The 15,133-nt window shown below is 47.6% G+C and overlaps 1 pseudogene; it reads left to right on the plus strand.

The window, feature by feature from the left end:
- The first annotated feature begins 4,985 nt into the window (after positions 1–4,985).
- On the plus strand, positions 4,986–6,754 carry LOC126520713 (probable ATP-dependent RNA helicase DDX5 pseudogene; annotated as a pseudogene).
- Positions 6,755–15,133: the final 8,379 nt, after the last annotated feature.

Here is a 15,133-nt window from a genome sequence, read left to right on the forward strand (position 1 = left end):
AAAATTCTACACGCCATCATAAAAAATTCCCGATCCATCCTTCGGTTGCTGAATATGTGCTACATAAAGGTTTTACCCAAGCATTAAAGAAATACCACAAGACACAAAAAGTGAACTTTTTGCGTGCTGTTGCGGGATTTTTCAGGCTTGGAAAAAAACTTTTATGTAGCCCGTATAGACGAACAGAAACATGGGTCGGGAATTTTTCACGATGGCCTACAGTTTCGTGATTGACGATGGTGCTCAGATTATCCTATTTAAGAAGGTATTTATTTTAAATAACAAATTATGTAACTAGACGAAATAAAAAGAAATGACTTGCTGCAAGCGACGGCAAACATCATTACCTCGGTTCTGTCCAGCTGCGTTGCAGTCGCAATATTATTTTTTTTTTTTTGCACAAGTTACGTGGGACACGTTACGTGGGACAGCCTTTATACAGACAACTTGGGTCACTAGGTATGTGACCAAACAGACAACGACGACACTGGGTATGTGCAAATGGATCCACTGCGCATGCTCGCATTCTTGGTGAATCCGCCAATTTGATGTGCTAGTGCGGCACGATGGGTATAAAGTCTCTAAACGTATTTAGATGTGCGTCGTACTTCTCTGTGCCATAAACTTCTCATCCTGCATCGTACACCGCCTTCATCCTTATGACACAAACAGCGAACAACCACAGGCGACGAGGGTAAGCTCGCGTAATGCACTACCGTTGCCATACCTCGCTAGCTCCAACAAGCTTCGCATCATTTAGATTCCAACGTAAAGCTTATGTCTGCATGTTTTTATACGTAGTTAGGAGGCGCTCATTTGCTTTAAATTATACTAATATACTCTATATGATGGTGGTATGAGGCATAAGGGGATGGTAATTGCTAATATGAGTCGTATATTATTGCGCGTTTTAAAGCTTTCGTCAACCGGAGCAAAATTGACAGCAGCCAACAATATAACTGTAGTACAAGGTGTCCTGTCACAGCACTTACACCACAACGCCTGGCACTTAAGCTGCGTACCACGGTGATCCTGCAAATTTTAACAACATCGATGCTACCTTCACGCCTAACGAAATATAGCGAAAACATCTAACAACGTGCAGCTCTTGGCGTTATTTGTGGCAAATAGCGGGGCTTACTTTAAAAATGCTAAATGTATCATGTTTTTAGAGGGCACTTAGAGTTTCGAACACCTTTCAGAACACGAGGCTGAATCCGCAAAAGCTTTATTCGCGGGTCCCTTCGCCTATACATCAGAAATCGTGATTGGCTTGTGCCAGTCTTTCATGGGAAAACTCGTCCCGGTCTCTGATCCGCTGACGTGTGCTTTGGTTTCGGTCACGACGCTGCGCGTAATTAGCGAGACAGAACACAGCTGCGGAAGCTGTTATTCCAGGATCTGTTGGCTTTCAGGTCGTTCTCATGGCGATGCTTGGCGTGGCGCCGCCACAACGCCACCGCACAGTCACCGACAGAAGCGTGCAACGAAGAGGCGGACGTCAGGCATCGCATGAGAAACACGCGGACCGCAGTAATTAGACAGCGTCTGGCGAAGATAAAGACAGCCTCGTTGTCACGGAACACGCAGCAAACATTGGACTGCTACTTCACGGGCAACCATGACAGCGATGGAACGAAGTTTGCGCGATGTGGGAGGAAACTTTGTGCCTAGCTGGGAATCACTCTGTAATGAAGGTTCGCACTGCGTGCCATGCGGACGCGTCACGTTCAAAGAACAAAAAGGAGAACACAACTCAAGAGAACGAAGAGGCGACGGCCTGCAAGCTGCAAACAGAAGGCCTAGCACTATCTTGGGCCACTTGGTGTGAGTTGCTGTTGCTTAAGCAAAGTTACTTCCTCTACCACTTTCGTAAGTACAGAAGGCCAGACGAATCCTTGTGGCTGTATAGGGGTGAGTTGCCTTTTTCGCAATATCAAAGCGCGTATATTCAGTTTGCTCAGGCAGTCGTTCGAATTTTCATCGTTTTGCTTGTGCGTGTGTGTGCGTTTGTGTGCGCGCGCGCGTGCGTGTGGGTGACTGTGCAAAAGTGAGCGGGGAGGGGGTGTCGGAAGAGGCTTACTTCAAGCTGAAAGGAGATGTATCCTCAAGAAATGAGAAGCAATACACCAGTCATCCAAGACCACTGCCTAGAAATGAATTTATGGGTGCAGTGAATGAGATTTCGAAGCTGCTTCAGCGATAACCACTGGAATTTGCGACGCAACAAGTAAAGACGTTAGAGCCGTGTGTGACCAGGGAGCAATATGGGAAGATACAGATGAGGGAGGCCAGGAGCTTAACCGGAAGTTTCTCACCTGCTTTACTACCATAGCTTGGCCTCACGAACTAATTTAAGTCAACTCACATCTGTCGTTACACAAATCTAGCGTTAAATTTACCATTCTAGCGAGTTCACGTCTCTGGTGCCTTCCCAGCATCTCGGAGACATCATCTTAACGTCAAGCCGCAGCAAGCAAGGCTAGGGCCCTGTGTCCTGTGTCTGCGCGGAGCACGTTAGTCTTCGTTCGTTGCGCCCCGTGGGTGTCATCAATCACAGTTCTCAGTTTATATCCCCGAAATTTTTTTTTTCTTTTCGTCCGCGGTATTTGTCGAGATGCTTGGACGCTGAAAGCCTTTAAAACGACCACGCTATTCCCTAATGTCGTGCTTAGTTCGTTCCATGGTCTTTCGTAGTTTCCACGGGCTCAGCCATGCGGCACCACTTGATCACTTCTCTGCTGGAAATCTTCGAGGCTCTGAGTAATGTACGTCGTATTCATCATGAGCCGTGAACAAACAACAAAGCAAAGAACAAAGAACAGAGCTGGGATGCAGAAAGAGTTGAGAACAAAAGAGAGAGTTAGAGAAGAGAGATGTGAAAGATTTATACGATGTCGTGGCCTTGACCGTTTCATCTCGAGAGATCATCGGTGCCAGTCTCAGCTGTAACGGGCACTTCGTCTCAGCTTCGAGGCTCTGTGACGGCTCCACAATTACTCACGATGCGGTTGCGCTTTAGTTACGGCAGATTTCCTTTTCGGCGAACGCAGTTGGTGTGATATTCAACATCTCGGTTCCCACGATACTTTTCGGTGTTAGGGAATTTGTTATTTGGTTCGGAAGAACAGACCTTTATGAGGAAATAGAATGAATTTCACTATACAGGGGTTCAATCGACTGTGCTCCTTAGAAAATCAGATTTTACCCTCAGGTGCACAGCGAAAGATCTTGTTGAGCATATGCATGAGTCGCTTAGAGGACAGTTATTGGGACCTGTCTGTACGTATAAACATTTGTGCTAGGTGCATGACAGCATTGGGCCGCAACAGCTTCTTTTGCAAAATAGCAAATTCCCTTAGACGGCCAATACCAGCCGTCTATGGGAATGACAACATAAAGCGTCCGATGAAGAAATAAAGCGTTCCGGAGAGAGTGAGCACAGGGCCTGCTGTTGAAAAGAGAGCGTTTCAGCGAAAGGTGACTTCGCGATCCGCTTGCGAGCTACACGGACCGCGGGCGATAGCAAAACTTGGCTGAGATGTTCACAGTTGCGTACGCTACCGCGAACTATGTTATTTCAGGACGACCGAGGAGTGGTTCAGGGCCCCTTTAAGCGAAGAGAGAGAGAGAGAGAGAAGGGAAGACGGAAAGGCAAGGAGGTTAACCAGACTGAGTCCAGTTTGCTACCCTACACGTAGGGAGGGGAATGGGGAGTGAAAGAGAGAGAGAGAACTTAGGTGTAGGATGTCTACAGTCGGGCACTCAAGTCTGTTGCCCTCAGGTAGCGAAAAAGCGCTCGAACTGCTTTCTGGGCTAATGAACTGTGAGGCCAGGCTCCCAAGATCTTCGCTTCCGTAAATGGCCTGTCGACGCTGCAAGAGAGCTTCGCACTCCCTTTAAGCGAAGCTTCCTTTGCCTCTTGCGTGCTGCTGCTATGGTCTTGCTCGAAACTATGTAGGTTGTACACAGTGGTATCTCGTGGTGCTGCCGTAAGGCTGGCTCCAAGGACAGTCCCAGTCTCCACTGCCTAGAATTTCATGTCCTATAAAATGTATTTCTACTTGAGGTACAACAGTTCTGCGTACAAAGCTTCAGCAAACGCACTTAAGAAGACTTACGTGTGGGAATGCGAAAACGCTGTAGTGTTGTTGCTGAAAAGATTTAAGTGAAGCTTTTTTTGCCGCTTCTCTGCTGTTGCTATGGTCTTGCTCGAAACTGTGTAGGTTATACACAGTGGTATCTCGTGGTGTTGCCGTAAGGACTGGCTCAAAAGACAGTCCCAGTCTCCACTGTCTAGAATTTCACGTCGTATAAAATGGATTTCTTCTTGATGTACAATAGTTCTGCGTACAAAGCGTCAGCAAACACACTTAAGAGGAAAGGTGCTTTAGCTCGGTCCCAACTCCGACGCGGCCTGTTCAAATACATGTAAAACGCAAAAACGCTTTTCTGAGATAACTCCTGCACCGATTTTAATGAAATGTGTTGCATTTGAGAGAAACAGTTAAATTCTAGTGACTGTTGGAAGCGGAATTTCGATTTCAGGCCTGAATGTTGTGAAAACAATTTTCAAATATTCCACAGTTTGAAAAAAATAGAAGCGCGAAGTTTACATATTCATAGCTCTGCATCAAAATCTGATTCTTACTTACTAGCGAAAATCATGCTCGATTTTATTCATATAAATCACGATGTTCTCACTTCAACCAGCATCGCACGACATGACAAGGGCGATTCTCGGTCCCTTTAACGCCGACATTCAGCGTGAAATGGGCTCTGCCGTGATTTTTCTTTCTTTATTTCTTTTATCGAGCATTTAAAGTCTTTTCCAATAACGTATATTGCAGTTGCGACCTCGTTACTTTTGGTTTCTCAAGATTTGGATGGAGACGTAAATTCTTGGTTGATTCTTACCACTCAGTGGGTATGCGCCACAGTCTATGACGCCACCATCATCATCAACAACAACGCTCTGACAACGACCGCCGGGCCCGTGCGCCGCCGACGCCAGGAGTGACCCTGTCTGGCGTCACGAAAGCGCAAAAAGCATCCTGTTGAAGGCGAGGAAAGAAAGGATGTACTGGCCTCAACCGCCGCGTGTATTTAGAGCCCGAGGAGACTTCCCCTACAATGACTTTCGTGAAGCGATGTTTCAAGCCCAAGCCTACCGGAACAGCAAGGTTGGATGGTTCCTTCGCACGCCTGATTGGACAACGATCCGGCTGCCGCCGTTCGAGAAGAACCTGTACGAGGAGCATCCGGCCACGACAAGCCGGTCGATGGCCAAAGTGGACGCCTACAGAAAAGTCAACGGTATATCGGTGAGAGGCAACAACGTGCCGAAGCCCATCCTTGCTCTGGAAGAGTCCAACTTCCCGGACTTCATCGTCAAGAGCATCGAGACTTCCCGCGACCACACTCTGCCCACGCACATCGAGGCACACTGCTGGCCCATCGCACTCACGTGCAGGAACTTTCTGGGCATCACGGAGACGGGATCACACAAGTCGCTCGCCTACCTCGTGCCGGCAGTCATCCACGTCAGTCGGCAGCCGCCCCTGCAACAGGGAGACGGACCCATCGCCGTCGTGTTGGCTCCGACACGAGAGCTGGCCAAGCAGATTCACAACGCAGCCTTAGAATTGGGTGAGCACGCTACATTGCGAAGCGTGTTCGCTTCGAGCGGGGAGCCCAAGGAAGGCCAGTGCGACGAGCTGAAAAAGGGCTGCCACATCTGCGTGACCACGCCTCGACGCCTCATCCACTTCCTCGAGGAAGGCAATGTGAATCTGCACCGCTGCACCTATCTCGTGCTGGACGAGGTAGACCGCATGCTGGCAATGGGTTTCAAGCCCCATGTCCTCAAGGTGTCCGAGCTCTGCCGGCCGGACCACCAGACGATAATGTGGATCACATCCTGGCAAAACGAGCTCAGGCCCTTTGTCGAGGACCTGCTCTACGACTACATCGAAATCGAGTTCGGAATGCCACAGCTGCCCGCTGAAAATGGCATCGAAATGACCGTCGACGTGTGCCAAGAGGCACAGAAGGAGGCGAAGCTAGCCCAGCTCTTGGACGACGTGCTCAAGGAGAAGTCAAAGAAAGCCGTTGTGTTCACCCACACGAAGATGAAGGCAGACGAGCTTGCGTGGAAACTCCGACTCCGCGGCTGGTCTGCCATCGGCCTTCACGGAAAGAAGACGAAAGAGGAGCGCGACTGGATCGTTTCGATGTTCCGGTCTGGTACGTCAAGCGTGCTCGTGACGACGGACAAGGTCGCGCAGGACTTGCTCCTCGAGAACGTGCGTCTGGTGGTGAACTACGACTGCCCGGACTGCTCGGAACTCTACGCGCGCAGGTCGAGCCACGTTGTGCGTTCAGGTGAACCAGGCGTGGTTCACACGTTCATCATTCCGACCCAGCAGCAGTATGCCGCAATACTGATTGCAATCCTGGAGGAGGCCAAGCAGCCCGTTAAGCCAAAGCTGTACACTATGGCAAAGAAAGCTCGTTCAAAAAAATGACGCCTTTGGCACCGGCGGTCGGCAAGATGCTCGGGGTGATGGCGGCCCAAGGAACGAACTCGCTGTCCTGAAGAAGCCTCTTAAAATTCCCGCCTCTGCAGAACTGACGGAAGAAGCAGACGGCTATTCATTTAACTTTATGCCAATTAAAACCCATATTTATTCTGTTTGTAATCTGGTATTAATGAATGATTGGGCAAGAAATGAAATAAAATTTGAATTCACTATCTAGGCCGAAGTAGGTTGGAGTTTTCCCACAAAATATTTTATCGGGACATCGGAGTGTACGTGCTAAACGTGGTAGGAAAAAAAACCTGTGCAATCGCATGGCAGTGCTGTCACGAATACCGGAGTTAAAAATTATTTCTGCAATCGTTGAATTGACATTTCAGTATTTCAAAAACTGTCTGCTCCTTTGATCCCATGAAATCCTCTTCACTTTTCATATATATAGTTGTCATGTAGACTGTAATAATGACACCTTGTTAGTGCAAATTGGTTTTATTGTGAAATGTTAATTATTTTTGTTCCTCTGAAAGGGTGCAACCGACTCTGGGGATCGGCCATGAATCGGGCGGTGAAAAGACTCACGATTTTTCTTGAGGAAAATAGGAGTAAATGAAATGACTATCTTTTAAGTGTGAATTTCAAGTGTCTACTGTTACTGATATGATGGTTCAAATATCCGTATATTGCAGTATAATTTACATGACCATGAGAAAAAAAAGAACAAATTTTAACATAAAAATTCTTTTTGCCTCTCGCAGAAAGTTGCAGAGGACTTCACAGGCGTTCCTGTGACTATGACCCCGCTCAAGAAGCACGCCATATTGCCCGACGTCGACTTGTGGAGTGGCAGGACAACCAGCGGCGCTTACATGACGCCCGCCATCGTGACGTCCATTACGCACCGGGCACCCTGGTTCTCCTTCGGTCGCCGTCGCGACGCGTTGGCCTCTCGGAGAAGTTACTTTCACGCTACTCTGGCCCTTACCGTGTCTTGCGTAGTGTAACTGACGTACCACGTACGAAATCGCCCCTCTTGAGCCAACCGTGGCTCAGCATCGCTCCGACGTGGTCCATGTCGCGCGCCTTAAGTTGTATCACTCGCCCGCCTCCTGACCAGCACCGAGCCGGTGCTTCCGCCGCCGGGGGTCATGTGACACGCTGACGAAGAAGATGTTGCCAGCTTGGTCGGAACAAGACGACGCTCTGGACTTCGCGCGCTGCCTACCATCGTGTCAGCCGCTACGATTATTGTAAATATATTGCAAATATACGTCGGACTGTTGTTAACCCCGTAACAATATATATATATATATATATATATATATATATATATATATATATATATATATATATATATATATATATATATATATATATAGACACGCCTCTACCACGTAACCGACTTTACACTCGTTATAAACACACACGCACATTTTTCTACTGTGGCGCTCCTAATGCTAACACATAAAAAAATAAAATAAAACGCACCACTGGAGCAAGTCGATCCTAGACGCGTTTTCACCGGGACGAGTGAGATCCTCTTGTCGGAAATGCGGCGCAAGAGTACAAAGGCACGCGTGGCAGTGTCTGCAATTCTTTTGCGCGGGGGTTCACGTGCACAACTCGCACAGACCAGAGAGCATGACGTCGACCGTCCAGGGCGCGCTCGTTAAAAACCTCTGTACGAGCTACATGCGCGAAGCGTGGCGATGCTCGACCAAATGAGCTGCGGGATGTTGCTCAGTTAGTTTTCTCGATACCTATATTACCTCCAAACGTAATTTATGAGAAGTGTCAACCAGCGTCATTCGCGAGCCCAGCGACGGATGCGGAACCTCAGCCGCAGGTGTTCCGCGGGGGTACAGCGGGTACGGCGTGGCGCTGCCAAGCATTCTTTCAGTCAGAGCTGAAAAGTACGGCAACGCAAGAAACGAAGGACGGTTTTCCGCGTTGATTCGAAGAATGCATATATTCCAATTCGCGCAGATTTTCAGGTCGTCGCCGAGCAGTTTAAGACCGTGGGTTCCACGTATGCCGCGGCGGTCGCATTTCGACGGGGAAGAAACGGGAAAACGTTCGTCTAAGAGTTCAGTGCACGTTCAAGAGGCCCAAGTGGCAGAAATTAATCCAGAGGCCCCCAATAGGGCCTTCTCCATATAACCAGATCACGGTTTTGGTGCGTGAAAGCCCAGAATTTAATTTTGATTTAACCGCAGCCGGTCTCGTGATGGGTAATCCAGGAACAATCAAGAAGCAAGTTAATTCTCGCATGCTACTACCTCAAGGCATTCTTTAATGTACTTGCATGGAACACTAGTCGATAGTCCCGCGACGTAGCAGCTGCACTCGCTGTAATTTTCCCGAATTGCGTTTTAGGGCGTTCCTTATATTCTGCGGGAAAGCTCAATCGCAAGCCCTAAATGTGAGGGAGGACACGACTCACCTCCATGCGTTCGAGAATATCTTTCCACAGCTTTCAATAGATGAAGCGCCAATGGTGACGGCACATAGGAAGGAATACAGACAGGACAAGGCGCTACTTGCAACGCGCAAGTTATGCACCAACTAGCCCCACAACGTGTTTTACTGCAATATCCTTCCATAAAATGCAGTAGTTTCTACCTGAAAACTGCTTGATTGAATGAAAGTGGCATCCGACCACGGGCTTCGAACTATCGCGTTATGTATACAAGCAGGCTCGGACGAAAGCCTTTGAAAACCCATCATCATCATCATCAGCCTGGTTACGCCCACTGCACGGCAAAGGCCTCTCCCATACTTCTCCAACTACCCCTTTGAAAACTACACAACAGGAAAAGCTGCAAGAGTCGCGCGGGGAGCCGCGTACGCCATTAATTAATTACGCAACTCGTTAGCCACCTAATTGCCTGTGTCGTGCTAACCATAGGCGTTAACGGGCGTTAACCGTAGGCGTTAACGAGTTGGTAGGACCGCGCGACATCAACCTAGAAATACACTCACACACACAACCTCACGCACACACGCTCGCATGCACGCATGCGCACACAAACACACACACCGCAGTGATGCAGATTAGAAGGCAAAACCCGTCGCCTCGTCAGCGAATTTGCCATCGCTACGACGTATTAGGCATTCTTTATTCTTGACGTGTGTGACAGCTAGCGATGTTTAGTAAGCGAAGCCCCGAACACGAGCCGCACTTTGAGAAGAGAGCTTATATGTACTCGCGTGGCAGCTTTTTCTTTCGTCATTTCCCCTTCACTTTTAGACATTGGGCCACATTTCTTTCTTCATTTTTCAATGTCCCTGTATGCGAGATGCAAGTGTTATGAGCAAATTGTGTCGCGTTGGGCATAAGCCTGGATAGCGTTCCTGTTTCGGCCACGCCACCATCAACAGGCGCTTTCGTGGCTGTCATCACATAATTAAGCAGTGAGTAATGTCTCATTTCTCCAGGGAAACAAAAAAAAAATGAAAGAGACCGAGCCATTGCATTTATCACGCCACAGTAGACGAGCATGAACGTGCAAGCTTATCTAGCAAATTGAGCGTCTCTGATATCCGGATTCACATTGTATCAACGATAATAAAAAAAAAGAAAAAGAAAGGTGGCGTAAAAGGCCCAGTCAAGCATTTACCCAACTAACCTGAACCCACCCTAGTTATATCTGTTATGGAGGGTACGTGATGCTAGAAACAAGTCGTTAACACATTGTTCTTATAAAGGCTGTGGTGAACCGCAAGAAAGTTAGCAGAGTAACGACAAACACTTTGATATCAAACTGAAGGCTTCTGTCTCAAACCTCATCGGCGAGATTTCGTTAAGAAGAATAAATCATAAATCAGAAGAGAAAAAATCGTATAAAAATTAACGACATGCAGGGCATCAATCCTGCACATAAGAAAAGAAAGAAGAGAGATTCATGCCCAACCCACAAGATATACGGGAAAGTACAATGAATGGCACATTGCGACCCATTGGCTTTTCTTCTTGACACCTAAGCATTGCCGTGAGGAACATTGTTGAGGAATTATCGTTGATTCTTCGCACTGAAAACCTGCCAGCCATTGAACGGGCGACGCTGGAAGTAAAACGCTCGTTATAGTGTTATTTTCTTTATACAGAAATAGACCCACGCCTTCCCCCTCTGTCGTTCGGGTGTTGGTACATAACACACGCTCCTCGCTACGTATCTCCATGCTTCCTATCACTTTTTTTTTCTCCTTCACACAGCATCCACGTGCACCTATGACACTCGCTTTATTTTTCGCTCATTTATATTTTCCTTATGCACGAACACCACGCGAACGCATACCACGATCGCTGGCACGAGCTGTGGCTGAATTTCCAATAACCGGCCCACTTTTCGGCAATGGCGATGGCCATCGCTCACCAAGAAGTCTGCAATCATCGCGTACTGCTCGCCGTCTCACTTTTTTTCCATTAACCACCCCCGCCTGCCCGGTCTCTGCTTTCTCACTTCACAAACACATCCGCAACAGCGCCGCAGTTACCAACGCCGCCTCATTTCCGGAACCAGTTTTTTCGCCTGAGCCCGTTAGGACAGCGATTTCGATTTTCTGTTCATCGCTCCTTTTCCACCCTTGCCGCGTATTCCTCGATGCCAAAACGATGCAGCTGCCTATCGTGCGCATTCTGCACGTCACGATTGTGGGTTTTTTTTCTAGTTATTGCTGACTATTGTCTTTAGCTAAAAATTGGTGTGTGGGGTATGCGCTAATCATCGTTCTCTGCGAAATCTGTGTAGTCGCGTCCATGCCACATTTTTTTCTAAGGTTATCTTTATTAACCATCACGCCTTATTTCCCGTTTTCCGGCTTCAGCTATATGCAGTACTATGACGCGCTAAATAATAATAAAATTGAAATTCGTCTTACGCAGGCCGTTCGCTTTCTTTTTCCCCATCGGTACCGCACTGTTGGACCGAGCGAGTAATGCTCAGGGGCTACAAATTCAATAAACCCTTACGTCACGCTGCGAACCTCGCAACGGCACGCCCGTGAGGGAAGTTCGCTAATAATGAACTGAGAGACGGAGAAATAAACAAAAGCACTTCGGCGAAAATCTCGCATGCTGACTATATAGTAAAGCATATATACCACGTGATATTTTCAGCTGGTGTGTGAAGAGCAAAGCAGAGTAGAAGCAGAGGTTTAGCGACCACGAACCGCACTGCAAGCCTGGAATCACCGGGCAGAAATGATAGGAAGAGAGGAAAAGAACGCGCTAAAAATTTTACGTTGACGAAAAGAGCAAGTGGTTGTGTCTTTACGAAGAAGAAAGGTGCTGTAAATAAAACTGACGTAGGAGCAGCAGCAAAATGAAGTTAACATCGGGCTTTTTTAAAGTTTTCTTTTGATCCCCTAGCGGTTCACTTAATTGCCTCGCTTATCTCTCCTTGCGTCCCAGAAAGTTTACGGCGTCTAGAGGTAATGACCAACGTTCCTGATAAGCTTGCGTATGATTACATAGGTGATCCTTTCCACGAAAGAGCGATTTTTTTTTCCTAGTTTATTTTTGTTTTCGCTAAATATTCGCATATCGTGCTGCAGATCCAGTATACAATGTGACCCTTCGCACAAAGCCTTTGCATAGTGGCAGACCCCAGTCGTAAGCACGCGTTACTGTGGTGCTTTGGAAGCTGGTGAGTTTACAAAGCTTGCCGTTCATGACAACTTCCGACCAAATCTGACACACCCTTTTGATATATCGAAATCCCTCCTGTTAAAAAAATAGCAGAAAAAAGAAACTCTTAGCAGGTTTATATCAAGAAGGGCTCTTTATCTTATTGATATGAACATGAACGTAGTTGTCACCGTTTTCTGGCGATGGCTACACTTTCTTTATTTGGTTATTAATGAAAGGTAATAACATGAAGCAAGAAAGTGCAGCGCCAAATGTATGGTGTACACACGGTGTCATAAACAAAGTCAAGGATTTTACGCCGCAGCGACGATATTGACACATGCACTTGTTTATCATTAGACACTTTTGGTACTGCGTATCTAAGATCGCTACGTTCTGCAAAGTGCGCATGTGCAGAACGCAACACGAATGGTACGTGATGCGTACGCGGCTGCTACGTAAGCACGTATCCGATTCTTGCGTGCGGACGTAGGGAGCCTTGCGTGCTGCTCTTGTGGTTCTCGTTTGTTCGGTAGAGCGCCATACAAAAGACTTTCCGAAAATGGCAGCGTCAAAGGCGACCAGCGGAAGGCTGTACTTTTCAATGGCCTACGATTCGGCTTTGCTGCGTGAAGTGAACGCGCAGAAGCCAGTCCCCGATCCTGCACGGTCGGAATGCATAGCAAAAATATGAGCTTTGTTTTTGAGAAAGTGTTCAGTGTGTGCTGTTTGCGCGAAAGGCTCGACCTGCTTTTGGCGCAGTTCGTCGCAAATGGCCGTGCCAGCCTCAGAAAGCAAGTACTCGGCTTTTATTTTTCTCGACAGTATTCGTGTATTTCATCCGTATTAAAAGCACAGTCCCTTAAAGGCCTAAACATAGTTCGGCGAAGCGGGAACGCGCCCACACGTTACATCACGTTAGCGAAGTCAACAGCGTCTAGTTCGACCGACGGTTCGGCGTACCTGGCGGACGCGGCCAATGCGCTCCGACGCGCCCGGCGTTTAACGCTCGCCCGCTTACGTATACGTAGGCATTTCGCAGTACTAAAAGCCCTAACGCGACACGCGCTCCTACGTTCCGCAAAACACTTGCGTGCTGCGTACGTATCTTCATGGCGCAGTACTAAAATTGGCTATCATTGAGTGAACGCGTTTCACCGTCAGAAGTGTTATCGCTCAGTGCAGAAGGCGACTGCATGTATCGGAAGTTTCTCAGATGTTATCGAGGATTCCATCCGCTCTCTGTTGTCACTGAACCTTGCGTAATCAGATTGTTTGTATGCGCGACGCGAAGTGTGTCGAACAAGACACGCAGGTACCAGCGATTATTCTGGAACCTTCGATGACTCGGTCATAAAAGCCGACGCGCTTGCCCCGCAGATCGCATTTCCACGATCGCCGACCGCGTTCGCCGCCATCGCTGTGCTTTGAGTGTAACCTCCTTTTGTGGGAACAAGTTCGCCCAATAAAAGTTAGTTTCGTCATTCACAGATTGGCCGCTGTATTATTCACCCTCACTACTACGTGACAATAGGATTACGAGGCGCGACGTAATGGGGAGCTCCGGAATAAGTTTGACCACCTGGGGTTCTTTAACGTGCCCGCAACACACGAGACACGAGCGTTCTTGCATTTCGTCTTCATCAAAATGCGGCCACCGCGGCCGGGATTCAATCGCGCGATCTCGCGGTTAGCAGGCCAGCACCATAGCCACTAAGCCAACGCGGCGGGTTGCACACGGTGTTCTGGAGTTACTGAGGGTGATATTATCCTACTAAAATTTTCAGGGGAAACGAAGTTGGCGGGTGTCTGAGGTTTCAGACGCTCGAATGAGAAGTACTCACGATTGCAAACACTCTTTTGGAGTAAACGCACATAACATGTGTTAGCCTCTTCAAATATTTGTTGAAGACCTTTCATTGCTTTGTGATGCACAGCTTTTGATGGGCCATAGGTCTAACATTTCGACTCGTGATAAAAGAACAGCGTTATTAGAGATTGAACACTTAAGCCTTCCCTGCCCAAATATTTATTTTGCATCTATTTATCGGCATCTAATTAAGAATAAAAATATATATAGATTTTTGTAGCATACTGAAGAATTCTATCTCAACCTATCTCAGAAACTCAACCCATTTTATTCAGCTTGTGATATCAGTAAATTGCCAAATTTGCAGTCTTAAGTGTGTGAGCTATGGTCCCAAATTAATTGAAGGTCGTTTGCATCTCTTTTAGATAATGTAGCCTGCCTTTGGTAGTAGACTCCACAAGGCGAGCACCGAAGCCTAATCACACTGGGTTTCGAGGTGTGGACATCTCCAATGTTTCAGAAGAATCGAAATTACCTGTGGCGCTAAGTGTATATATGTCCAGCAGGCTAACATGCGGCCGGGAGGCTTGGCCTTCCGTTTCCCACGTGGGAGAGGCGCGCTTCGTGATGGATCACGATGTGCAGGACCTCAATAAAATTTTATCATGCAATACCATACAAAGCCTATATAAATTAGGCAATCGATGTGGTTGGAACTGTGATCTCACACGCCATCTGTAACCTTTCCTCAACAACAAGTGCGTAATGAAACACCACGAAGCCACACAAAGAAATTATCCCGATCCAACGCACGCGATGGAACCTATGTGAGACGAAGCGTTCGTGAAAGTGTGTCGGTTAACTTCTACAGAACTGAATGCAACGCGTGCAATTGTAATTATATTACAGCGAAGTTGTGAACCTCTGCGTGGGCGGAATTTTCGGTGTCCGCGTCCATGAGCCAAAATGTGGGCCGATCCCAGCTGCAGTGCAGGGCAGGAGCTCGTATCCCTGTATGCGAGCTCCTGTATGTATCCTTCGTACACGTCGGCAGAGGTTTGAGGCACTCAGCAAAGTGAAATGAAAAGTGCGTACATTCTTCCGAATCACACATACAACATGCAGAATAACATTTGTTTCTATAAAGCACAACACAAG

Source organism: Dermacentor andersoni, chromosome 3, assembly GCF_023375885.2.
Source record: "Dermacentor andersoni chromosome 3, qqDerAnde1_hic_scaffold, whole genome shotgun sequence".
Classification (NCBI taxonomy): domain Eukaryota; kingdom Metazoa; phylum Arthropoda; class Arachnida; order Ixodida; family Ixodidae; genus Dermacentor; species Dermacentor andersoni.